The sequence below is a fragment of the Argiope bruennichi genome, chromosome 10 (genome assembly GCF_947563725.1).
Source record: "Argiope bruennichi chromosome 10, qqArgBrue1.1, whole genome shotgun sequence".
NCBI classification, from domain to species: domain Eukaryota; kingdom Metazoa; phylum Arthropoda; class Arachnida; order Araneae; family Araneidae; genus Argiope; species Argiope bruennichi.
In genome coordinates this window covers 80,682,816-80,709,443 of record NC_079160.1, presented here as the reverse complement: position 1 = coordinate 80,709,443, position 26,628 = coordinate 80,682,816, and the positions used below count along the sequence as shown (strand labels likewise).

The 26,628-nt window shown below is 26.4% G+C and overlaps 1 protein-coding gene across 2 annotated transcripts in view; it reads left to right on the top strand.

Moving 5' to 3' along the window:
* The window catches only part of LOC129987441 (uncharacterized), a 188,762-nt gene extending 165,960 nt beyond the window's left edge, over window positions 1-22,802 (top strand). For both annotated transcript variants that reach the window (XM_056095425.1, XM_056095426.1), the window contains one exon: window positions 19,142-22,802. The gene's annotated coding sequence lies outside the window, so the exon portion shown is untranslated. The remainder of the gene's footprint in view (window positions 1-19,141) is intronic.
* Window positions 22,803-26,628: the final 3,826 nt, after the last annotated feature.

Below are 26,628 nucleotides of genomic sequence, written 5' to 3'. Positions count from 1 at the left end.
GGGAGCTTCCTAATTGAATTAATATCAAATGAAGTAATTTTGTATTTTAATCTTCGTTTTTATTGACGGTCGCAAGATGGTGAATGCCACCTGTTGCCGCTGTTTAATACCTTTTGGCCCACACGCGTTTAAACATAAAGGAAATGAATGCAGATGGTTAAAAAAATAAAATAAATAAACGGCATTTTGTAAAGTCGATACAAAGTGTAATTTCACATGAATAGGACAAATTTACAGAGCAGCATTTGTTTGCGTTAATTCGTCTTGAAACTTTTTTTACGAAAGCAAAAGTACCATCAATTAAGATTAAAAAAATAATAATACTTGCATGCAAAGAGATGTTCATTGATAAAAAAGAATACACAATTGAGTAATAAAAGAGTAATAGTTTTCAACAAAACGAAATTGTCTATTAATTCTTTTTCTCGTCTTAAGGTTATTTGTTAATTTTTTTCAATCATACATACGCAAGTACTTTGAAAGTGACTAAAAGGGTGGGTAATATTATCATTCAGCAGTTTTGAACTTTTTGAAAAACATCAGCAGCGAAACGGAGTAATCGTTTTACTCGTAAAGAGTACGGCTTTAGATTAAAATCTATAATGCGAAATCTATAATAATAAGAAGTGTTGTAAATCCGTTGTAGTATATGTAAAACTGTTTGTTGATATATGTATCTTTCTTTCATAGACTGAAGTATTTGAATTTTTTGATATAGGTATTACTTTCATAAATTCATAAAGAAAAAGTTATCCCTAAATTACAACTTCTAGTTCGGTTGCAATGATGTTTTATTTTTAAGGAATGAAAAAAAATATTTAGGCTTAGTCTAATCTGTTTGTTTGGTAGGATGTCAGTTGGAAGTTCAAGTTTGCAAATTTATTTTTGCTATTTTGAAATGAAAATGAAATTTAGGCACAATAAATTTAACTACGTCTTGTTGTGTATATATATATATATATATATATATATATATATATATATATATATATATATATATATATATATATATATATATATATATATATATATACGTCTCGTATATATACAATCTGTAAATTTTCTTTATTAACAATTAACAATTTGAATTATGTATCTAACATTAGTAATAACATCAGAAAGAAGAAAATTAATACAACTTTCCGACAAATTGCTCTTTGACCACAAATTGGATGCAATTTTTTTCAATAAGATTATTCTCTGGTGCCATGTCTTTCTTAGGACTATTCATTTCCATAACAGATTTTATAAATTTTGCTCTTTTCATGATCATATGTAATCCTTGAAAAGATAATTTTAAATTATATTGTCTAAAAAATATTAATTGAAAAGTGCAGAACTGTGATAGAATTGAACCTCTAGAAAAAAGTTTTAATCTTAAATAATAAAAATCAATAATCAATGACTATTTAAATTAAAAGAAGAAAGTAAAAGATATGAAACGCTTTTGTCAATCCATCTCTTGATTTATTTTGAACAGACATCATCACAATCTCATACTAAACTCAGAATGCCATATTTCTACTACAAGACAGGGCCAAACAATAAAAATCCAGCCAACAGAAATGTAATACCTTCACGATAAACTATTATTACGAGATTTTTTGAAATCGTGTTCGCTGAGCTGGATGAATAGAATTGAATGCCAGAACATATTTCTCGTCAACTCTTGTTAGGTTTTATTGCCGAGAGCGATCATGCGTGTAAAATGGTTAAAACAAAGTGAAACAATACCTGAATGATCTGGCTTACTTGGGATTGTGGTGGAATAAATAGGATTGCACTGGATTATATAAGTTGCAAAATTAAGAGTTTATCTCAGTTCACTAGGCATAAGAACTTTTGTTCACAGGAATTTTGCGAAACTGAAAGATTGAAGTTTTTGAAAAATAATTTTATTTATGGTAAAATATTTAAAAAGTATTTTTGATTGTGATTTAATTTGATAATAATTTTGACAAGTTCAAGAATTTTTTTCAGAAATTACAGTAAACGACAAATTTTACCCTCAGAACTGTGAGATTATTTTGAAGGAATTTGTTTTAATGCTAATAAGTGAATTATATATATAAAAAATATTTAAAAGTATATAAAATATTTATACTATTATTTTATTTAATAGTATATAAAATATTTATATAGAACAAAAATTTGAAGAAAAAAAATTTCCCTTTTAAGTCTTAATTACTAATTACCTATGAAATTATTTTGAAGTATTCATTTAAAAGTAATAATGAATAAGTTATTAAAAAAATTTAATATTTGTATTTTAATTTAATAATAAAAAATATCCTATATAAAAAAATTCTGCATAGATATTTTTTATTCAGCTCATTTAATTACAGCAAAAATGTTAATACAAATTATAACCTCTTAAAAGTTTCGTTGCAGTTAAAAGATTTGACTCAAAAATATTACTGGGGTAAATCGAGATGACACAATAAATGCATCCCCCCACATCACATTCTCTGTATTAGTTTCTTTTAAAGAAGTTATTGGAATTTTTAATATTTCTATAGATTTTGAAGTTATTGAAAATTTGGTAATTTATTACCTTAAAAACAATTCATAGTCTAAAAAATGTTTATCTCATAAAATTATCCCCTTCTTTTTTTCCCCCCCCAAAATATCTTTTTCCGGATCACACACAACCATTTTAATAATCGGTTGTTGAATTCAAAAAAATATTTGCTTTCCGGTGCCACTCTTTTATTCTCCGTAATTCATGTAGTAAATAAATTACTGTAAAAAAATACTATAAATGAATGCATAAAATATCACACATACTTAAACGACCAACTTGCTCAGCGAAAATTGACTTCCCATTGCTTCCTCATTTTCGAAAAGAAAGACCTCCATTGCCATCTGTTGGCGAAATATGAAACTACACTTATTGTACTGTTTGTTTTTGCGAAATGGAGTATTTAATACACTCATTTTGTTTATGATAGCAAAACAACTAGTATATCAGTTGATGAAAATTCGATAACTCTTATGTTATTTTATAATAGTCTTCAGTCAACGACTAAATTTTAAGATTGAATTTTGCATTGTTTTAAAAGGTAGGCTGCATTTTTTTTTTTTTTTTGATGAACTACATTTTTATCAAACTAGCATCGGTCATTGAAACAAACATACTAAAAAAATATCAATCTCTTATGCTGTATTTCAAATCTCTTCATTCTAGCTCAATTATTCTAAATAAAATCTCTTCCTAACAATAAGGAAATAAATGATGTCAACAAAATTGGAAGCATAGAAAAAAATTAAAAAGAAATCATATTTTCAAACGCTCCAAGGTGATTTGTGCTTTGGATAAAAATTTCTATTATTATACATAAGCCTATTTTTAATAAAAATTAAACGAATATGAATGCTAAGAGGAACAAAATATCAAGTAATTCTCCAGAAGTAATTCTCGTTTTGTGACCTACAAAAGTATTAAAAAAAAAATTCTTAAAAACTAATCATATTTAAATAAGCCTTTCTTTCAGTTCCATTATATGAATAAAAATCATAAAACGATGAAAAGTATTTTTCAAAATAAATTTAAACTGGCTACGTTTGATTTATTAATTAGATTTTAAACCATTCAATTAGTTTAAAAATGTAATTTATCATCAAAGAGATAAAATTAAATTAATCATTAAAAAAATTAAAATCATTCATTACTGAATACTGTTAAATATTTAAATAGTTTTAATTGCGCAGTTCGCAATAGAATTCTACGAATCGGACGAAAAATTCAATTTAAAAAATAATCATAACCACGGTTGAATATGAAATTACATTTTAAAGTTATAAAGAAATTGAACTTATTTTTTAGGAGGTAAAAATATGTTTGTCCACCCATGTTGTCTCACATATGCATAAAAACCGCCACAAAAAGTTACTATTTGTCATTGACTTGTCTGCGGTTTCCAGACTAAGGGGCTATCGCCATATCTACGAGACAAAGTTGTCTCAAAAATAGGGTTGCCAGGAACTCCAAGGTAACGTCGCCAAAAGATCGATAAGCGGAGGCAAGTAGTCATTTTTAGCGCCTTTTCTTCTTTTTCTGTGCTCCCTAAATTTAGAATAATTGCTGGAACGTAACTCTCTCCGAATTAACAGAGAAAAAGAAAGGGATTTTTATTGGATAATTGTATTTTTTTTTCAATCTAAAAGTTAAATCTGAGAGTCTATTTTGAGGTTTTAAAGTCATTTATGATTTTGTACTTTAACTGTTATTTGGTCTCAAGGTTTTTAGATTTAATTATTTTAAAGCCATGTTCAGCTGCTGAAGAGCTAAAGTACTTTTATTAGAAATTCCATATACACCCTTTCAAACATGTTGTTGCTTTGATTTGCCATTTTGTGTTAAAAGAAGTGTAAAATAATTTAATTCCTGGGCCATATTTTTTATAAAAAAAATATCTTGAAGTAATATTTCTTAACTATATTTATTTTGTTTGTATTTACATATTAAATTGAATAATTTTGTTTTAAAAAAAGGGCAGAAATACTTTCTGTGCCAAGCCTAGTAGTATATTTATAGAATTAGTATCATTTTAAAATTCGATAATTTAAATAAAATAAAAGAATTGTTTGCTTTTTTCAGCTTTCTTTCAATGTCATATTAAATATCTTTTTAAACTGTTTTCTGGAATAAATGCAAGAAAATGGGAACAAATGTTCTAAAAGAAGTCTACCATGTGATTTTCTTTTATCAGAAAATGCGCACTGACACGGTTTTACTTCTTTGTATAAACTGATGGTCCTTGTGCGATTTGTTTACAACCATATCATGTTCAAAAGGCGTGTTGACACAAATTATTCACTTAAACAAACAAAGAACACATGTTTATGAAAATATTCAATTATGGAGACAACAAATATTTCCTACTTTAACTTTGATAGATATAATTTTTGTTTTTGTTTAAAGTTTTGAAATAATATAAATATACATGAAATACACACACACACACACACACACACACACACATATATATATATATATATATATATATACACACACATGGAAATTGTAAATATCATTTCGCTACATCAAAAATCATATGTTTGGAAGTTAGTGCATTTTTATATTACTTTTGTGCTAAATACGTTTCATAGGGTAAAGCACGTTTTCACATTGAATTATTTACAGTTATTAATCTATGAAATTTCTTCAAAAAAATAAAAAAGTTATCAGCCAAAGAAATGAAAATAAAAATATAAACAAAAAAAATGATATTAGTCTTTTATTGAATGTTTAAATAAATTTGAATCAATCATTCTTGTGTGAATATTTTTTAAGAAAATTTTTCAGTTGAATATAACTAAGGATTGAGTAATACATTATGATTTTTCATAGCATTCTTAAAAGATATTCGATCTTGTTAAATTGAAGAAATATTTATTAATCATTTTCTATTCAATGATACTTACGATAGTAAAATTATACAAAAAAAAAAGAATTAATGAATGACTGCAAAGATATTTTTAATCATTTTCCTGATTTGAATATTGAAGAGTTGAAATTCGCCTCATTTATGACGTCATGAGCTGACTGTTCAAACCAGACGGTATGTCTCACTTTGCTTTTTTTTCCCATTTTATATCTAAAAAATGTTTTTCCCTGTTTTTCGTTTATCGAATAAATAACTCATGGCTTTTTTAAGTAGTAGGAAAATGCGAAATTTTCTAGGTAGTTTTTAAAATAGTTATCAAAAATAGATTTTAAAAAATGGAAAAATTGTTTTTTTGGCTAAATGAATGGAAGAAAAGGGTTATTATTCATTTTACACATATATTTAAATTTATCATTTTTTGGAAATATATTTGTTTTCATTTCAGTTTTGCTACAATTTATGTTATTATTTATTTATTTATTTTGCTATTTCCACTGCGTGCTTTCATTTTAATGGAATCGCATTTGTATCGGCAACTATTGGATTAAAATCTGAAAAAGAGCAAGCAATATAAGCATCTATAACGACAATATGCTATATTTTTGTCTCGCTCACAGGGTTTACTAGTTTATACTCTGAATAAAATATATAACTGTTTTGATAACTACCATAGTGCGTATTCTAACTTTCTTTCAAGGTCTTTAAAATGAAATTCTAAACTAATTTATTATTTTATAAACTGGCAACTGCAATTTTATTAAATTTACACTTTAATCCGCAATTTTGTTCCCATTTTATTATGCATAAATCGAAATAATAGTAGTGGTAGCATCTTAATACAACAGGTATTTATACTACTTCACAAATGTGGGTCACTTTCAGAAATAAAAGCGTTCATTATATTATTATTATTATTATTCATTGATATTATTATTATTTTTGTATAAAACTCAAGAGGTTGAAAAATTCATTTTAAATCGGAAGCTAAAATTAATTACTCTGTACTCGAAATCTAAACGGAGTAAAAATATATAACAGCGAGAATATTGAATACATTTAATTTTTATGTTGTACTTTGCTTTTTATTTTTCATTAACATTCGTGTTGTTTTATAATCGATATAATACGAAACAGATTTTGTTACAGCCGCAGCCATTGTTTCAGAACTCGCTTTGCTGTCAGCTTGGCGACCGCCAAACCTTTGTTTACAAATGCTCTTCTGAAAGGCTGACTATACGCTCCCTGTGTCTGATAATCTGTCTTCCGCATTTGGCCAAGGACGCCGTAGCACCAACCTTCGGCTAAGCGTTTCTTCATTAAATGCCGACAGGTCTCAGTTCCTGGGTAAACAATATTAAATCCTGTCACCCCAACGACTGTTTGCTTATTAAATTCACTTCGGAATCCCGATTTGGTTTCTTTTCAACTCACTTAAGCTCAACTCGGAGGGGAAACGCTTTGTTTATAGTTCGAAGGGAAACTATCAGCAAGCGATTTTATATTTTTCTTTTTGCAATAGGGGAAAGAGTGATGACGCAGAGGGAGAATATAATTCTCGTTATTTTATTCTCCCTTTCTTCTTCTACTTTTATTGAGAATGGATATATTTTATTCGTTCACATAAGTATTAAAAATTAATTTCGTTGTGTGAGAGAGAATATGAAACTGATATTTTAAAAAACTGACGTCTTTTGCTTAGAAACAATTAATTAACATTTGATTAAAAAAATAAGTCTTTTTCTTCTTCTTCTCTTATCACTGCTGTGTTTTTCAAACAGAAATTCTTCGCATTGTTAATTATTGTATTTTGATACTATATGGGCCTCCTGTCATGTACTTAATAAAATAAAACTTAATAATGGGAAGGGTTTTTTTTGTATTTATTTCCTGGTTTATAAAATTTTGTTTTATAGAAAATTGAAATATGTTTTTTTTAGTAACCAACTGCATATGCGAATCATTAATCTATTAGCTCAATCTTATATTATTACAATTAATACAATATTATATTATTTCTCCTATATATTTTACCCATTGATAAAATTATAACATATCAATAAGATATTAGTAAATCGTTTGTTGTGAAAAAGAGAAACAGGACAAAAGGTTGTTTAGTAAACAAAAATAAAAGATTTGTTAATGCTGTTTAAGATAAGGAGCGAAGTGGGAAGGATCTTACTTTCAATACAATTATTGGGTAAATAATATGTTGAACTTTTCGGTGTGACCTACTTTCAAGAAATTTCTTTAACGTTGTTATTTGGCAATGCTAAGACCATCAATCATTTTCTTCTTGTGAATGAAGTGGACGATAGTTGGATGATTTTCAAAAAGTTATTTCTCTTTCAAATGTATACCATATAATTTAATATATTTCCTTATCGTTTTTTAAAAACTCGTTAGAAAAATTCAACGAATTTTTTAAACTTTATAGATAAAAAGTATAGTGAAGTGCCAATTGTTTGATTCTAGCTCTACAAAGAATATTTTATCACCTATTTATATTTATATACTATTGTATTGGTAGCATTTTGAAAAATTTCTATTTTAATTCGCTTCTGTATTTTTATTTTTGAACTATTGTTTGTACTTTGTTGAATCAAAAAATTATTAAATTTGCTAGATTATCTGAGAGATGATTTCATCTTAATTATTTTTTCTTCTGATAATTCAATTATTTTTTCTTTCTGACAATTTTCTTCTGACAATTCTTATTTGCCTATATCATTAAATACATACAGCCAGAAAGAGTAAAAATCGCCGAAAAGCAAAATATTTTTAAGTTTTTTGTTCAAAATTCAACGGGTTCTACAAAAACAAGATAATATATTTTTGTGTAATCTTAATTTATTATTTTCTGATACACAGAATAGAATTCTTAAAAATAAATTTCCTAGTTTCTTGACTTAATTTTGGGGACCTTTGCATCAGCTGGAATGTAAATGAGATTAAATTTCTTTTAAAAAACCTCTTGAATACTTTTTTTAAAATTTCTGTAATGTATTAAGTTATTTCATAACTTTAAACAGCGCGGTAATTTATTTTAGGGTTTGAAGTTTATAGGCTTTAATGTCTATTGCTCATATATAGGTGAATGTACTTTTTTTTATAACTATTCTAAGATTCTTTTCTTAAAATAGAAGCATCGGAAATATACCACAAGCTCGTAAAATAGCTATAAGGAAGCGCATGAAAGTCGAAATAAATACTAAATTCATACTAATATTCAATCGGATAAGATCAGATTTTTCTATAAAATTAATATAACAAGATGTGAAAGCTTCAAACTAGCAGGAAAAAAGAAATAAGAATTTCCGCGTACATTTGAATATTATTAACTTTCACAACTAATAGTTGAACGAACAAATAAAACACCTGATAAAGATCGCAAGTTTTAAAAAGCACAAGGAAAATTCAAAGCAGATGTCTCCATTTATAGGAAGAGCGTGTTGACATTCGAAGAATGTTGGATTAGAAGCAACTGAATATCAGTAAAAAATTGTACATTTTAAAAACGGGAGTTTCAAGTGGGATTCAAGTGTTGTTGATCTGCATATTTAACTGCAGATTTGCTAAATATTCTTGGTAAACTTAAGTTGGCATCTAATTTCGATATCACGTAATATATATTTATTTATAGAAATAAAAATGCTATATATTATGCTTCTTTATAAACTTCAATTAGCATAATTATTTTCAGTTCATTTATTATTATTAAAATAATTTTCATAAATAAGAATAAAATTTTAAATTTTGTATGTGAATGTTAGCTGTATCTTTTTCTTTAATTGCTATTAAGCACATATTACTAACGGCTAAAAAGCTATTTATTGCAAATTTTAGTTGTTAAAAAAACTTATCCCTTTAAGTTGAATGAATTTGAGAATTAAAAAAAAAAGGTATTTATTTGTTTGGCAATTTATAATTGCAAACGAATTTTTACTGTACCATGACAAATAAATTTGATACATTATCAAAAATTCCATGGTATGCTGTGAAGGACATTTATGAAATGAGTTTAAAAACATATTACTTATCATACAACTGAAGAATATGAATGCTTATTATTTTCCACGCGATCATTCTCCACTTATTTCGCAGACTTGCAAATATGTTATGGTTTGTTTAATAAAGCATAAAATTTAATTAAACGAGTTCTATCGCTTTCTTTTGAAATAACAATTTTTTTTTTCTCAAAGTAACTCGCTCCCTTGAAGCGAAAAATTTCTTCATTTCGAGCAATAAGCAGTTGAAATAATGTTGCATTTAAAGTGATTTACGAATCAAAATATCGTTTACGTATACAACAATTTTGCAGACGTTTTCTGCAATAAAATAATAATAGAAAAAATTTTAAAAAGTGAAAGAATGAAAGAAGTCTAGGTAGTATCAGGGGTGGGGGTGGGGGTGGGGATGGGTAACAGGGTGCAGAGTGCTTCCAGTCTACGAGTAAATGAAGCGTAACGAACATGAATGGTAAATCATTGAAGTTTAGCATGTTTTAAAATCCGAACAAAAGCTTGATTTTTTTTTAATGTTTTTCTGTAGCAGTTTTATTATGTTATTATCTAGTGAAATTTTTTCCTTAAGTGGTTAAAATCATAATAACTATTTTATTCTTGAAAAAAAAGTTAAAGATATAAAATTAAATAAAATAATTCGTGTATATAATTCAAAATATAATTTTCTAAACATTTTTACTTTCCTGATCCACCACAAACCTTTTATATGTTTTATTATTATATCATTGAAGTCATTTTTTTGTGGAGATGTTTTAACAGCTGCTGAATTTTAAATGCAGTTAATTATATACCCTAATGAAATAAACATAGAATGAATTTTTTAATTTGTATTAATAATATTTATTTTTTGAAGAAAGAAATAATAGTTAATTACATTTACTTTTCCTATTTTTGAATTCTCAAGAACTGGAATTTGAATCCTATCTGAATAATGAACTGATGCTGATGAATAATTAACTCATGAAAGTAACACTTATATCTCAGTACAGTTTATTCAACTTGTTCTACTTCGCTGGATATCTAGCTCTTTTAGAAATTCGAAACGCTTTTTCTTTTATGCCTTAGTTAATTCTTTTAAACATGACATTGTTTCAAAGAACGTTGTGCTCAATTTATATTTAATTAACCTTTAATACAAATAAAAAAAGATTTGAGAAGAATAGATTTTGTTACGGATGGTAATTTTGATAAAATGAACATTTTATTCTGAAGAAAGTAAATGTAAACTGAATTTTATAGCAGCAATTTTTTCGTGAGATATCGAATGTCTTCTTTTTGATAATTCTAGAATTACAACCTTGTGTATCTTTTAAATTTTGATTTTTAAGTGTCATTATCAGTACATACTATTTTAGCAATGGAATAAAAAATAATTGAAACACATATAACACTGATAAAAATTTATTTCATTTATTTTTTAAAAAATTAACACGTTGTGCTATTTTTGATGAATTTCAAATTACACTATGCAATGATATAATTTGATTATTGAAATACTGACTTGAAGCGTTTAATGAAAACATATTTATTTATTTAAAAAAATTATATATAAATTATTCTAATATTAAATTTTAAGCTTAAAAGGAATTTTTAAGAATGTTTTACCTACATTCCTAACTTATTTATATTGAACTCCAAAACAGCGATTGATAATTTAAAAATCCTGTAATGCTGAATTAATGGAAAAGTGTGAACTTTTAAATAAGATTTTCCTCAAGGATGTTAAAATGTGCAAAGTATATCGTATACTTTATTTTATCATAATTTTTAATGTTTTGTTAAATTCCTAAATTTCGAATTACCATTTGTTTTGTTTAGAGGCAGGAAATAGAAGTTCTTTGAAGGTTAAAATAAGTAAGCAATAGATTGTTGCATCATCGAAAATTTTTTATGAAGGATGATGTTCTAGTATACGTTTTCCTGCAAGTAATTATCATGCAAGGAAACTGTGTAAAAAAAGCCTTGCCTCATTTCATTTCCTCATTCTTATTCTTAAATTAAAACAATAAAAACTGGGTATGAAAAATATTTACTTTGCGTTATCTTCGCATAATTAAAATGATGCGTGCTTGTTTAACCTCCAAGTTGATAACATAATACTTATTAGAGGACCAGTTTTTAGAAGAATAAATAAAATTATATGCTTTCTTATAAAAGGTAAACGTGGGAAATAATTTAGTGTTTTTCCGAATAAATTAGAGAGCGTTTGAAGAAAGCATTTATAACTACTATATTCCTTGTGGTATTAAAATAATATATTGTTTTGAAATATGCTTTAGTACGCTTTAAATTAAAATAGAGAATAGAACATATCTATATCATTTACTTTTCAGGTCATTAAAAATACAAAGTTTTTTAATTATATAAAAATAATTATAAGAAAGTAGCATATAAATATTATATATCAAAATAACTAATATTTGAACTTGAGATGTTTTGCTGTCGAGGTTTCGTTTCTTAATGGTTTTTCGGTTATTGAATAACTATACTTGGCTTTCATAGTTTTGATCAAACGATTATGTATTCTTTTTTCTTTCATTTGAATTAAAATTAATCGATAGAATAAGAATAATAATCTGAATTTGTTATTTTTTCTGAGCTGTCTGTTTTTTTTCTAAATTTTACTTTGATTTACATTATGTATTTAATTCTCATGTTGATTTATAAAATTCTTACTAATAACAGTATTTTCTATTTCTTAGTAAAATCTTTCAATATTTTAAGAGACTGTAGTGCAGTGAAATCTGAAGTTTTTTTTTTAATAAATATATCCATTAACGAATTAGTTGGAATATTTTAAACACTTCAGAAACTAATGTAATTTGTGAACTTTCCTTTTAATGTAGTTTTTGAAAGAAGTAATATTCTTTTTTGATATAGAGTAAATGAAGATTGAAATTACTTTTTAAAAATTATTTCTAATATTCTTTTTTATACGATATACATAAACGCATCAAATTTATAAGTTAACGATCGATTGTGAAGAATTTTAAAAAAATGTAATGGAATTTTTAGAATATTATCTAGTTGAAACCTTCTTCAAAGAAGTAAAATAGGTTTTTTCTTCTATAAATGGTTGAGAATTAATTGTTACCATCCTATAGGAACCCTAAGTACCTTTGAAAATGTTTGTTATTTTATATTTTTGACTAATTAGAAAAAAATTTCTTCACACAAATTGATAGCTAGAAAGAGTTGTAAAACAAAATGATTTGCATTCTACACATAAAATGCTCCTGTAGTTATTACATATCTATATAAACACATAATATGATGCATACACTCTTTTATTTTTCTTTCTACAACTAACCTTTTTTCCTCTTCAAATTATTTCACTTTTTGCTATTCTAAAACTTTTAGTTTGAAATAAATAAATGTGAAGGACAGAAGATAATGATGTTTTCCTACAAAACTAATAGTATTGCAAAGAAAATAAACTTAAAATAACATGTTTCCAATTTAATTTCGAGGAAATTTACATGAATAGGTGATGGGACGCATTAATGTGGGGAGGGGGGGGGGAGAGAAATTTTTTAAAAAAACTACTCTGTCAATGAATTCGCAGAAGCAATTTTCATTTCGACACCATTTTACTTTGAGTCGTGCTTTCAGCTGTAAAAATCATTCGAATAAAAATTTTTCTCCGTAAAGAAAAGAAAAAAAAAAAGTCACAGCGCCATTTAACTTGATCGTTATTTTATAGGAAGTAAATAACCACCTGCACATCATGTTATTTGAAGTTTTGATCCTTCCAGCGTCCTATCTTGGCTTCTTCGAAATGGCGCGAATTCGAAGAAAGGCAAAACTGAGTAACTAGACACGGTTACAGCTAGTCAGAATCTCGTTTCATTCTTTTAAAAATAAAATCTTTTTCGAATTGACATAAATACATATTACTTTTGTTTCGCGGATGATGTGAGGAGTAATGGAAGGTCATCCGATTTTGCGACTGTCTCGTTTTGATCGGATAAAAGCGTTTTTTCAGACGCACGTCTAGTCAGAGAGTGACGAACTGTCGGGGTGGCTTTCCTGGCGATATATCGCCTTTTTATGGCTAGAATGTCTTTTGTTGTTGTGCCATAGAAAGAGAGAGCTGTGCAGGAATGCCCTCACTTTTTTGTTGTTTAAATTGCCTTATTAATTATTATAAGGTCATGTCATTATAATTTTATAATATAATTTGATAATGAATGATTTCATATATTAATACCCTATTTTTAAAAAAAATATAGAGAGAGTTATCTTTGATGAATATCGTAATTTTACACTATAGTTAAATGCTACGAGACCGTTGTCTTAGTTGACAATTTACCCTCACGATTTTCACATCATATCAACGTGTTTAGTTTAGAAATTTAAGTTTCTATGGATTTAATACAAGTTAGTTCCACTTATCCTTAATATTCGAGAAAAACACTTGATTAAAACTTTAGAGAAATTTTATGTGACGGTTGTAAAATAGAATTCTTTCTTTTTCAAGTTTAATTATTGTTTCAAATATTTTTTCGAGGAAAAAATACGATTGATTATATTATTGTTTCGTTTAAATTCTTAACAATAGAGGTTCAGTTCATGTAAAGATTGCAAGAAATGAACAAATAAGATTAATACGGATGGTCCTAATTTAGAGAATTGTTTCTAGATTTTACTAAAAATGTTTCAATTACTTTTTCTAAAAAATCAAGAAACTGTTTTTCTATTAATAAAACTTTATAAAAATTAAACTATGAAATTATTCTTTATGAAAATTTGCTAGTAAAAGTGAAAACTTTCTTTTTTTTTATTCATGTATTATCCTTGTTATTCAGAAATTTATTATGACAACAGCATAATTATTAGAGCAAGAATTTTAAATTTTGAAAAATAAAAGAAGTCATTTATCTACATTTTCTACCTGAACAGGTTTTTTAAAGAAAAATACATCTTTTTTATGAATTAAACAACTTTGAAATGCCTCATGGTATTTAAATTACCTCTTACATGGCAATTTAACGAATTAAATAAAATAACAGTAACTTTAAAATATTTAAACAATTATTTTCTTTAAAATATTTCCGAATCGACCTTGATTTCTACTTATAACCTTGAATCGAAACAACTGGTTAAAAATTCTGATTGCCATTATTTACGAAAGCAATTTCATGCAATCAATTAATCATCCTCCGTATTTTAGATTTGTGTACACTTTGTTTCTCAATCCATATTTTAATAAACCAACCATTAGTTACTCTTTCTCATGTCGCAAACTACGACCAAACCAGTTGCGTTTAAAACTCGTCGAGAAGTTTGTTAATTTCGTAATTATTTTGTTACTTATCGCCCAAGGCTTATTTTTGACTGTCACGAACGTTCTATTTATTTTTCGCTCGAACATAAACAAGTTTTCCCACAAAAGATCCGGTTGAAAAGTTGAAAACGTACACCAAACCGTACAATATAAAGTAAGTGATTTGCTGGAGTGTAAACGGTGTGAATGATTTGGATGAACGAAGCTAAAACTTTTTTTTTTTTAATTCCCCTTGACATTCACAAATAATCAAATCCAAAAATGTTCAAAAAAAGGAATTTAGAAAGAAAACTTGTTTAGAGGTGAATCCTTTCCCATGAACTAATTCCCACCTGTTTCTGTTGATGGTAGAATATTTAAATTGGACCTCAATTTGAATAAATGAAATCCTCATCTCATTATTTTCAGGCTGTAAATAAAATTGAATGAATGTTAAAAAGTCTCACATCCTTTATGTGTGAAATAGTTCCATTTTGGAATTGCGAATTTACATACTTCTATTTATGAGACGCGTTTTTTTTCAGTCTTATTAAACAATCATTGAAATCATTGCAATTATTCAAAAAAAAAAGTAAAAAATGCGATCAAGTTTAGAATATTTTTGTTTGAATTTAAAATATTCAAGTTGATGAAATAGACAAGAGAGGGCAGCACTATCTGACTTATTGTTACGACTGTACCAGAAGGTGAATGAAACTATTTCAGAAATAGATGATCGACAGTTTATTTCTTTTAAAAAGAAGTTTGGTGGGAAGATGGATAATGTCACATGACAGTGACTGGCTTTCTGAGATGTAAACAGGAAACAAAGGGGTGTTCACTTCCACACGGAATTCACGGAGTTCCGTTCCTACTATGAATAACAAATATTTTCTATTTTCGAATATTGTGTAAGTTTCCGATACAAACTGTTTTTATTTCTCATATTATGAAGTACAGTAAGAACTTCTTAAGCCTTTTTAACATTATTCTTTACCTTGTTTGCGGTTTAAAATTCATTCAAACAAATTGAAGCATAAAAAGATTGATTGACAGAAGAATAAAGAGATGGTTTTCAAAATGTAATGCTTACTTTGATAACTGTTTAAAAATTAAAAAAAAAAAGAAAAAATTTATAAAAACATACATTTATATGTTTATTATATCAGGGAAAGAAGATTAGGAACTTTACAAGGAAATGTATTTTTAGAGTTTTATATATAGTTTTTGAAAAGATTTAACTGACTTTAATAATTCATTTTTTCTAATTATTAAGAAACTATTAAATTAATAATAAATTGTTGCATAATTAATGAAATGGAAGCTGAGATTTTTCAGTTGTTTCTTTATAAATTGTAGTAATTAGATTAGTTTCAAAATTATTTCTTTCATTTATTATTGATTATTAATTTCAAAATTATTTCTTTCATTTATTATTGATTATTAATTTCAAAAATTAAAGCTGTTTTTTTTATCTTTTTCATTTATGACCACATATATCATTCTAAGTTACAAATCTCTTTATTATAGAAATTTTGAACTATAAATTGTAATTTTATATAAAAAAGGAAAAGAAATTCATATTTTCATTGTTTTTGCGAAGACTTTAGTAGAATTACTAAAACTGAATATGCATTGTTTATAAATAGTACTATTAAAGCACTAAATAAATTAATAAAATAAAATAAATAAATAAAACTTTTTCGTTTGCGTTACTTTTTAAATCGTTTTTTAAACAACAAAAGCGGAATATCGTTATGATCTAGCTTTTTGGAAGGATTTTTGAATTGAATATTGTATAAAGGAGATAGGGCTAAAATCAGATTTCAATAAAATTATTGAATCATTAACTCGTAAAATATTTTCTTTCTATACTGTCTGACATAAATTAGATTATGTGCTTTATTTGGGAACTATTCTTTTCCATTCATTCTGCTTAAAGGTCCCAGAATACTGATTTTTAGATTTCTCATAATTTTGGCATCGAATTTTAACTTTTCTGCTTAAACAATAGTTTTTAAATTTAAACACACGATTATTCGATGCCACGTTCCACAATATCGCAGACATATTTTAAGAGCATATTAAACCATATCCATAGTCATCCAAATATATTTGCTTGTTCTTCATTCACAATAAAGAGAAAATGCATACCCGTATCCGATTGCAAAATGATTTTTTTTCTGTCTCACCAAAATTATTTGAAACAAACTGAAAATTCATATCGCAAGACATTTATTTAAAATCATCAAACCTTTTAAAATCTCACTCGAAAGTCTTGTTCCAGGCGATTTCTGTTATTGAACATTAACTGCTTTCTAAATTTACTCAAGATTTTATACTTAATTTGATAATTTTTATACTTAATTGAATTAATTGATAGATTTTATACTTAATTGGTGCTTAAGCAAATATATTAATAAAAAAAACAAGCCAAATAAGTAATTAAAGGATAGACTAATTAAAAAAATTAATAAAAATAATTTGCAGACATCTTTAATATTTTTACTGCATGGCTCAACATGATTTTTCTGTTTCAAAATCTCTTTATGATCTTCAAAAAATAGCAATAATAAATTTCTAAACGGGATGATAAAAATAGAAACAGAACTCATTCATCGTTGTGAGTTAGTCATCTTTTAACAGTGTGAATCGGCTTTTCAAATACTGTCTCTCCCCTCGTCCATAAGCCATTAGCAGAAACGATTGAGCAACTTTGTTAGTGTCTAATGGATTTTGGCAGCTATACTTATGCAAATGAAGTGGAAAACGATGCACAACCTCAGATTCGCCGATAAACGAGCACGCTCGCACCGTAATTGAACAAGTACTAAAAAGTATTCATTCTTGTTTAACCACGCACTATGCCTTATCCGGTTTTTAATAACAGGTATGGGAGAGGAGATTGAAAAACAGTCTGGTTTTTCTATCAGTTATGTCTGTTTTTAGTTGAGACTGAACATTTATTTTTCGAACGTGGGTCATCTGACAAGAAATCGAACGATTAATCAAGGTGTCGTTTTATCCAACATACTGCACCTTATTTTTTGTTATCTCTACATGATTCTCCTCCATGCACGCTGAATGATGAAGCACATTGTTTATGCCTGCTGTGGTAAATGGCAGAGTAATTTCGATATTGTTGAAAGATTGTGATGGAGTGATGGTCACTTGTTTTACGTTTAACTGAAGAGAAGCAGTATTGTCATAAGCTGACGTCTATTAGGGAGGGGGGTATTCGTAAATAGGCATTTCGTACGCGTATCTGTCTACGTTTGATAGTTGGAGTCCTATCCCGGAAGGGTTTTTTTGTACGTTAACTAAATTAAAATAATTGAATAATATCATCTATGTATTTTGTTGTTAGATTTTACTTGTTAAGCTGTAATGATACAACATAAAAGCCTTAAAATCTAATACAATAAACTTTTATTGGGGAATTTTGAATTGATGTGTCCAGTTTAAGCGTATAAAACTCTAAGGCTTTGAAAGAGGCGCATTATATCATCATTTTATTTATTTTAATTTTAACAGTTAAAAAATGCATACAGAGTGGTAAGAAAATGTAAACTAATTTTCCAGGGAAATTCAATTTAAAACAAATATATGTAATTTTTTTCGGTGCAGTAAACAAGTACTTATATTAGGTGAATAATTGTGCACCGAATTACTTTTATGAGTGCAAAGAGTTTATGTAAAAACTTGACTTAAATCTGATGCATTGTGATTAAATTCGATATTTTATAAATGTTTATAGGCAAAAGAAAATAATGTTTTGTATATTAACTGTACTGTTAGTCAATATAAATACTTGACTTAAAACTGGTGCATTGTAATTAAATTAGATATTTTATAAATGTATGAAGGCAAAGAAAATGATGTTTTGTGTATTAACTGTATAATAATAAAATTTTAAATGTTTTAAGTAAAATTTCCGAATAGTAAAAAATAAATATAATTTTGTATTAAAGGAACCGAATTAAACACGCAGCCCATCTGCTTTGGGATTGCATTTTGCTTTATTTTCAATTCAGTTAAATTTTGTCTCCTCATATATTCGTATCTACAGATCACGTTTAATTTTAGCACGTATCATGATGAAAATTCAACGTTTGAAATCGTAAAAAAAGCATAATTGAAGGTAAATTTTTTTTAGGAATATCAAGTAATGGTAAAGATTACGTAACAGATTTTGAAAGCTATTTAAATAATGTAATGTATTAATGTATCTATAAATCTTTCTGTTATTACTTAAGGTTTTTCTGTTGTTACATTGTTATTTCATTTCTCTCCATACGCATATTTGGATACAAAATTTATGATTATTTAATTTCAGCAGGGAAATTGTTATAAATTTATATTAATAAAAAAATCACCTGAAACGATTTCTTTCCTTCTTAAATGACGTACTTTGTATTTTCGGCAAAAGTTTTACTTAAATGACTATTTTTCTTTCTTTGCAGATGAGCAAAGGCAAAAGCAGCAGTCCCTTTGATCTGCTGAACTTGGACCTCAGTCAACAGAAATGGGCCTTGGACGTGTGTCTTTGTATTATCTGCATCTGTAACTGCACGAGAGTCTGCGTCATTAAAGAAAAGATCTTCAAAATAAGGACTGGAGTGAAAAAAATTAAAGACTATTTAATAAAAGAAATAAAAGTGGCATTCGTGCTCTTAACTGGACGCCCCTGATTACGTCTGTGATTTGAATTCTGGTGATAGACTGATTGACAATATTATGCTACAATATTATTGATAAGATGCCTGGCCAGCATTTATAATCCCAATGCAATTACGAATGCAATACTGTTTAGTAATAATGCTACCTATATACTGTTCTTAGTTTCTCTATGCAAACCAAATCCACAAGACGGAATAATCGTGTCAGAATAGTAAACGCATCGTGATGTTGTTGTTTTTTTCGTTGTTGTATGATATTATTTAACTTGTGCTTACCATTTTTTTCTTTTAAAAGACCTTGAGTTATTATAAAAAACGAAGAGACCGTGTTTTTTGTGTTCAAAACAAACCTAAAATAGTTCCAAATAATTTAATAGATATGAAATCTTCAAATAAAAAATTTTTTTTTACGGGTAATGTATTTGAATATAAATAAAAAAATTGCTTTAGGATTTTATAAAATTTACTCCATAAATTAAGATATTAGTAATTCTTCCATGCAATAGTTATTTTCTGACAAAACATTAACTAATTAAATTCAGGATTGTTAAACGTGTTTCAAATAAAATGCGCTGAAATCTCGATCGTCTTAACTAGTTTGGATAAAAAAAGTCACGGTTATAAATTATTGGATTAGGCAAAATATTCTCTTAAAATCTGGAAATTGAACCATTTTAAAATAATTGTGAATGCCTCTGGAGATATACAACCTTCTTCTTTTATAGCTCAGTAAAAGAGAAAATTGGAATATTTCATAAGTTTAAGTTTTGATATAAGTAAATTGTATTTTGATCTTGTTTTATTAAGAAACTATTAAAACGAATCGTTTTTCTATTTCTTGTAATTATTCCACATTTTCGTTTGGATTAATAAAATTATAAGATTTGTTTTAATGCTAAGGTTCAAATGACTCGTATGTGAAAACATTGAAAATGATCGAAGACATTATCGTCTTCTTCTACATTACTTATCTCTAATTCTTAAATTTATAGCAGAGCGCAATGGTTTTACGAAAACATTTATAAAGAAAGTGAAAAGCTTCTCCATAGATTTTTTTATATTATAGACGTTTAGAAAAGCTATATTTAGAACAATTAATCATTATCTGTGAAATATTTTTACATTAGATTGAAGTTTCAGCAATAATTTTATAATTCAAATCAGTTTTAAATTTTCAGTTCAAACAGAGTTTTTCAGCGAAAAATTTCCGATTTCAGTATTTTAAATAATAGCAGATTTTAAACAATAACGAATTCATATGACTATATTGATTTGATGGTAAAATTTTATTATTTTTAAATTTATTTAGGCTTGGACACAAAAGTCATGTATTTTCTGGTCATAAATGGAGATTTTTCTTTTATGCGTTTTCACCACCTATACTATAAATAAATTATTTGTTTGTATAGTCAGATATTCAAATACAAGCAAATATTCTGGCTAAAAATGATTTTGTTTAAAAAACTCCTGATGAGGATTACAGATGAGTTTTATAAGTTTCACTGGGATTACATGAACCCATAATAAGTAAAGAAATCCTCTCTAGACAAACGAATTAATTATTATAATTTTATATTCTGCGATAAATGACTTCTGCGATTCTTTACCTTATTCATTTAAGAATTGCCAGCTCAAAACAATATTCTTTATCTTATTCTGAAATATAAACTTTATAAACAGTTTTATTATGTCATTATTAAGTCATCGAATCTCCATTTGAAGCGGTGAAAATCAAAGATTTCGTCCAGATCACCGTACCAAATGAACAAAAATTATTTCGTTCCAAAATAGTACAAAGCCATTATATAATTTAGTTACCAAAAATTTTTATATTGTATATTATTTGAAAGTTGTAAACGGCCTATAAAGACCTGTTAAAGTATAGCTAGCTTTAGTTTCAAACCAAAAGGTCCATAAAAATTAACCAACATTATTTAAAATTAATTTCACTGGGATTACAGTAAAGAAATCCTCTCTAGACGAACGAATTAATTATTATAATTTTATATTCTGCGATTCTTTACCTTATTCAACTTATATCTTGTTCAATTCCTGAGAAATATTTAAGAAAAATTAATAATTTTTATTTAGTCAAAATTCACGCAAAAATTATTAAAAGGCCTTTTGCTAAATTTCTTGAGTATTATTTGCTGTGCTGATTTGTGTGCCATTTGCAGATGAATGGAGCTGCAAATGTTTATGATATATGTTTCTGACAGAAGCAAACATTTTATTTTTCCTTTCGTTGTAAAATCATCTGTTTGTTTAATTAAAAAAACATATGGAGAAAATGATGACATAAAGCTATTTAACGATTTCTTGATATAAAAATTGTATCAACAATTTTTCAAACAGAACAGTAAATATATCTCTGTGGTATGTATAAAATTAATTCATTTTTAGGCTATTATCTGATTGGATGCGTTTCATTAAAACGAAGATAATCAAGATTTTTCTGTGAATATATTTATAAATTTTTGCACCTGTTTTTGTAATTAAAAATGATCTTTACATATGAATTATTTACGATTCTATCATGAAAACATGGTTTTGCTTTTGAAATCACTTTTCGGTAATAGAAGTATATATAAGTGCATTTCGCATAAGTAATAAAATTAAACTAGATACCTTGACAATAGTACAAAACTAGTCTTGCAGGTAAAGCTACTGCATGAGTTGTGCCTGAAATTAAATTGAAATTTAACTGATGCTTAAGAGGAGTGAGTTTTAATATGCGAAAATGTTAACTAAATTAAATTAATTGAGAACTAAGCGAAGGACCCTAAAATGATATATTTAATTGATCAGATATAACTGTAAGCACAGTAAATACTATACGTTCTGGAAGAATATAAGAGAAAAGAAATAATATTATTTAAAACAACTGCATTATCAATTTTTATCCAATTCTTAATATTAACGAACAATTTTATACAACTAGTACTCATGTACAATATGTAAAATGGAGAACATGCAACTAGTATTCAATTACCAAATTTCTGTAAAATAATCAATCCCTAGCCCATGATTCCCCGAAATAGTCAACATTCCATTCGTTGTTATGATACCAGTTATTGCTTATTTATCAAAACGAACGGAATGTCAGTGCTCATGTGACTGTAGCTCATTTCAAAAGCCAGTATAATTTATGTAAAATCATGTTTTCATGGCAACTATTGTGCATTACTATGTCAAACCGTATTTGTGTGTGTGTGTGTGTAAAATAGGATAATGGCAGAATTCCATTCTGAGCCATTGAAAATTACGATATTTTGTATAGTTTTTCTTAGTCGATAGTCGTTGTTCATATTGTCAGTGTCGAACATATATTTGTGGCCATTTGTTTTTTTATATGTTTGCTGAGCTCTATGTTATCTGTATAAAAGAAAAAAATTGCAGCAGTTTCGAAAAGTCTCAGCCAATAAAAAAAGCTACGTACTTCCAAGTTGTCTATTTATTTGTTTGATTTTGCTTATTTTGGTTATATTTTACATTATTAGTCATTGAGATACACTTTCGTACACAAAAAGGCACTCAACATTTGAAGCGAAATGTTTTAGGAAGAAAAAAATTTTTTCATCAAAACATTTCTAAAAACTGATTTCTTTTGGATATTTTGATAAATGATTTTGAACTGGTTAGTTATTAATTGCGCTAATATTGAGTGATTATTTACATTTCTCCTACTGAAAACAATAAAAATATAATTGATTTTCGTTTAATAGATCATCAGAACTTATAAATGTTTAAATGCTTCATTAATGAGTTTAAAGCAAATATTGCAATGCAAGTAAATTAAATTTGCTTTTTATCAATTCAAAGTTAAGCCGAAACATAACAAAATAAACTAATAGATTATTTCAACTAAATTATATTTACATAAGATGTTTTTCTGCTAAACTGAAACTGGAAACTTTCTGTTCTGGATAAAAACTTTCCGACCCATTAATTTAAATCTAATCTGTAAATTCAATCATATTAAAGGTTAAGTAAAAAAATTTTATTATCAAATTTAAAATTAAAATCTGCTTAATAGTAAAGAATTGTTTTGCTAGGTATTAGTGTTTGATAGAATATTTTTAAATACCAGAGATAAAAATCGAATCTTTATTAATAGCATTACTTAATATTAAGTAATCTATTTTAAATTATTTTAGATGTTACGCAGACGAATAAAACAAAATAGAGCATTTATATTTGATTGAAAGATTTCTATGACAAGATATTCAATCTTATTTTTTTTTTCAAAGGAAGCATAAAGAGATACATTGTTTAATTTCTGAGCTTTTCTTGGAACAGATCGTAAAAGATCAATTTGACTGAATGCAAAGTAAGAAATATATTTAACTGGCTTTTTAAGAAATTTATAGAGCTTAACTGAATAGATGCGTATGTTAAAAATGATTTATTCGAAAATAATCCAAGAAGAATCGCGAAAATAACTTGGTATAAAAATCTTTATCGAGACGGGAATTCATAAATTTATTTACTTTTTTTTATTATTATACAGGCAATTAAATGTTTCTTGAATTACGAAATAGAATGAAAATGATATAATACGATTGGAAATATATACCAAAAGATTGTTTAATAAAGAAAACGTTTCATCAAACGAAATAGATGATTCTATTTAGCGTTTTAAAACCTGACATTTAACAGAAATAATATTCGATATTTAGAGAAAAGCCTCTTAGAAATAAGATATAACGGTTTGCTTATTATTTTCTTTCACTTTTGAAAATTTTGTTTGAAGAACAATCCAATGAAAACATTACAATAAATAAAATATTTTTATTCCAAATAATAATATTATATTCATAAATCATGCATAAATAATTTTGCTGTCTTTTTCTCTAAAAATGTTTTCTTAAAATTATACATTCGGTTTATATGACTCCGTTTCAAAAATTGAATTTTATAAATGCTCATATAATTATTTAGTTGAATAAACACTTGATCTTGATTAAATAAACCTTCAGCTCTTGATTAAATAAATACCCAATATTCAGATATTTTAATGGTTATTGTTTCTGAATGCAATTATCTGACGGTTTCCTTGTTTGAACTAGGAAGGGGAAAAATATCAGATTTGTGTAGCACGAGAAAGATCGTTAAGGGAGACAAATCTTTAATTTAAATAATTTAAACTTGTATTTTTTAGAAAGTTGCATAAATATAAAACAAGGAAGTTCAACCATTTGACCTAAGTTAGGAATTTTCACTTAATTCGAATTTTGATAAAAAAAATTATAATAATTTTAACTAGTTATTTTATAGTATCTAAAATTATACTCTGCGGAGAAATTTTATATGGGTTCAAACGTGTAATTGATCTTTTGCCAAATCGTAAAGTATTTGTTTGAAGAAACGATAATTTTCGAAGCCACTGTTGCTTCAATTGAAGATCCACCCTATGAAAAGTAGTGCTTAATTTAAAGTAAAGGAATAGATAAATGCAGATTTCTCATTAGTATGAACTATACCAGAAATTTATTTTCTTTGGATTTACTCTATTTATTTTACATTACATCTTTTAATCTGACTTATATAAATATAATTAAATGAAATACTTCATTAAGTGATATCATTCATTATATATTTAAAAAAATAAGTATCATCTTTTGAACGGAGCATTTAATATGAGGACGGTTCATAACAATAAAACAATGTTTATAAAACATCTGAGGTAAATATTACTACTGATTATTATAAGTTTCTGAATATTTTATTACATTAATGTCAGCAATTAAACTAAAACAATAAAATTTAATAAATATTTGAAAATAATAAATATTTTTAAATACATCAATTCAGGAAAAATATGTTTTAAAGAAAATATTAAGGTATAAATAAAGTTTTTCCAATCTTACTAATAGCAATAAAATTAAAAAAAATACAAAATGCTTTATTATATGGAAAATATTTGATTTATTTTATATTAAGCTCAAATTTTTTTGTTGCGTGCTATTAATTACATTCTTGATCATGTAATTTTGTAAATACAAGCATTTATTTAAAAATTAATTCTTATTTAATATAAATTATGATAATGTTTATTTGTTAAATATTCTTAATAAAAAGTGAATCAAGATTTCACGAAAGTCCATTTAATTCCAAATAATCAAATATAATACATAAAGTAAATTTTTTCTTTAAAATATTAACTACATTTGGAAATGGTTAGATTGCAACTGCTGTTTTCAAGAATATTAAAATTTAATGATTTAATGTCTTCTTTGCACGTGCATAAATATTACATCAAAATATAAAATCATAAGAAGTTTAAAACATAAGCATAGTTCTTGGCTTAGCAATTTCAAATTTAATAGTAATGTAAAAAACAAGAAAAATATATTTTCTAGAAAATATTATATAATATTCATTCACCGTTTAAGTTTGAATACAAACAAGATTCGCCAAAAAGAATTATCGTCTGTTGTATTTTACATATTAAAGAAAAGAACTTTGTCTTTAATATGCTAATTACAGCAGACGATTATTCTTTTTGAACATTATTTAAAATATTTTTTCATATATTTAATTATTTCATTAATTTAATGTTATTTAAAATGCAAGCTCACTATTGAAGTACAGCTATTCATTAAGTTGCCAAAAAAATTAAAAATATCATTTATTTTGATTAAAATATTGCAAGATAATCCAACTAACAATTAAAACCGAGAATGCAATAAAAATATTTACTACACAAAAAGATAAAACCTAATAAATATACATAAACTTAAAAAACAACAACAGAGGTCTTCAAAAATCAATCAACACGAATACATAGAATTAAAAAGAAAAGAAAATGGAAATAAAAAGTGAGTAAAGTCACCGAATAGTGTAAAGTAGTAAACGAATAGCAAGTGGTATTATATTTTAAGCATTTAAATTCAATTAATTAAAATACAAATAGTCCATGAAGACTTAGTCATATGACAAATGTAGTTATGCATGCCATCTATCTAGGTGCTCGTTGTATTTATTATAGTACATTGAGTTCTTAGGTCATTTTATCGCCATAAGATACACAATAGGTTTTAAAATTAAATTAGAGAAGCGTATTTGAATTGTCTAATTCTACTTGTCTTAATTCATTGCGTGGTAGAAGTCTTCTTGTTTTAGGAACCCATTGTGCAATTACGTTGCTACCTTTACCATAAAATCTTGATTAATGCTTACAGCTGCCAAAATTTTCCAGTGCCAGTTTTAGACTTCACTATGTTTAGATTTAACAATAAACAAAAACGCTTTGTGTATGTCAAACTGAG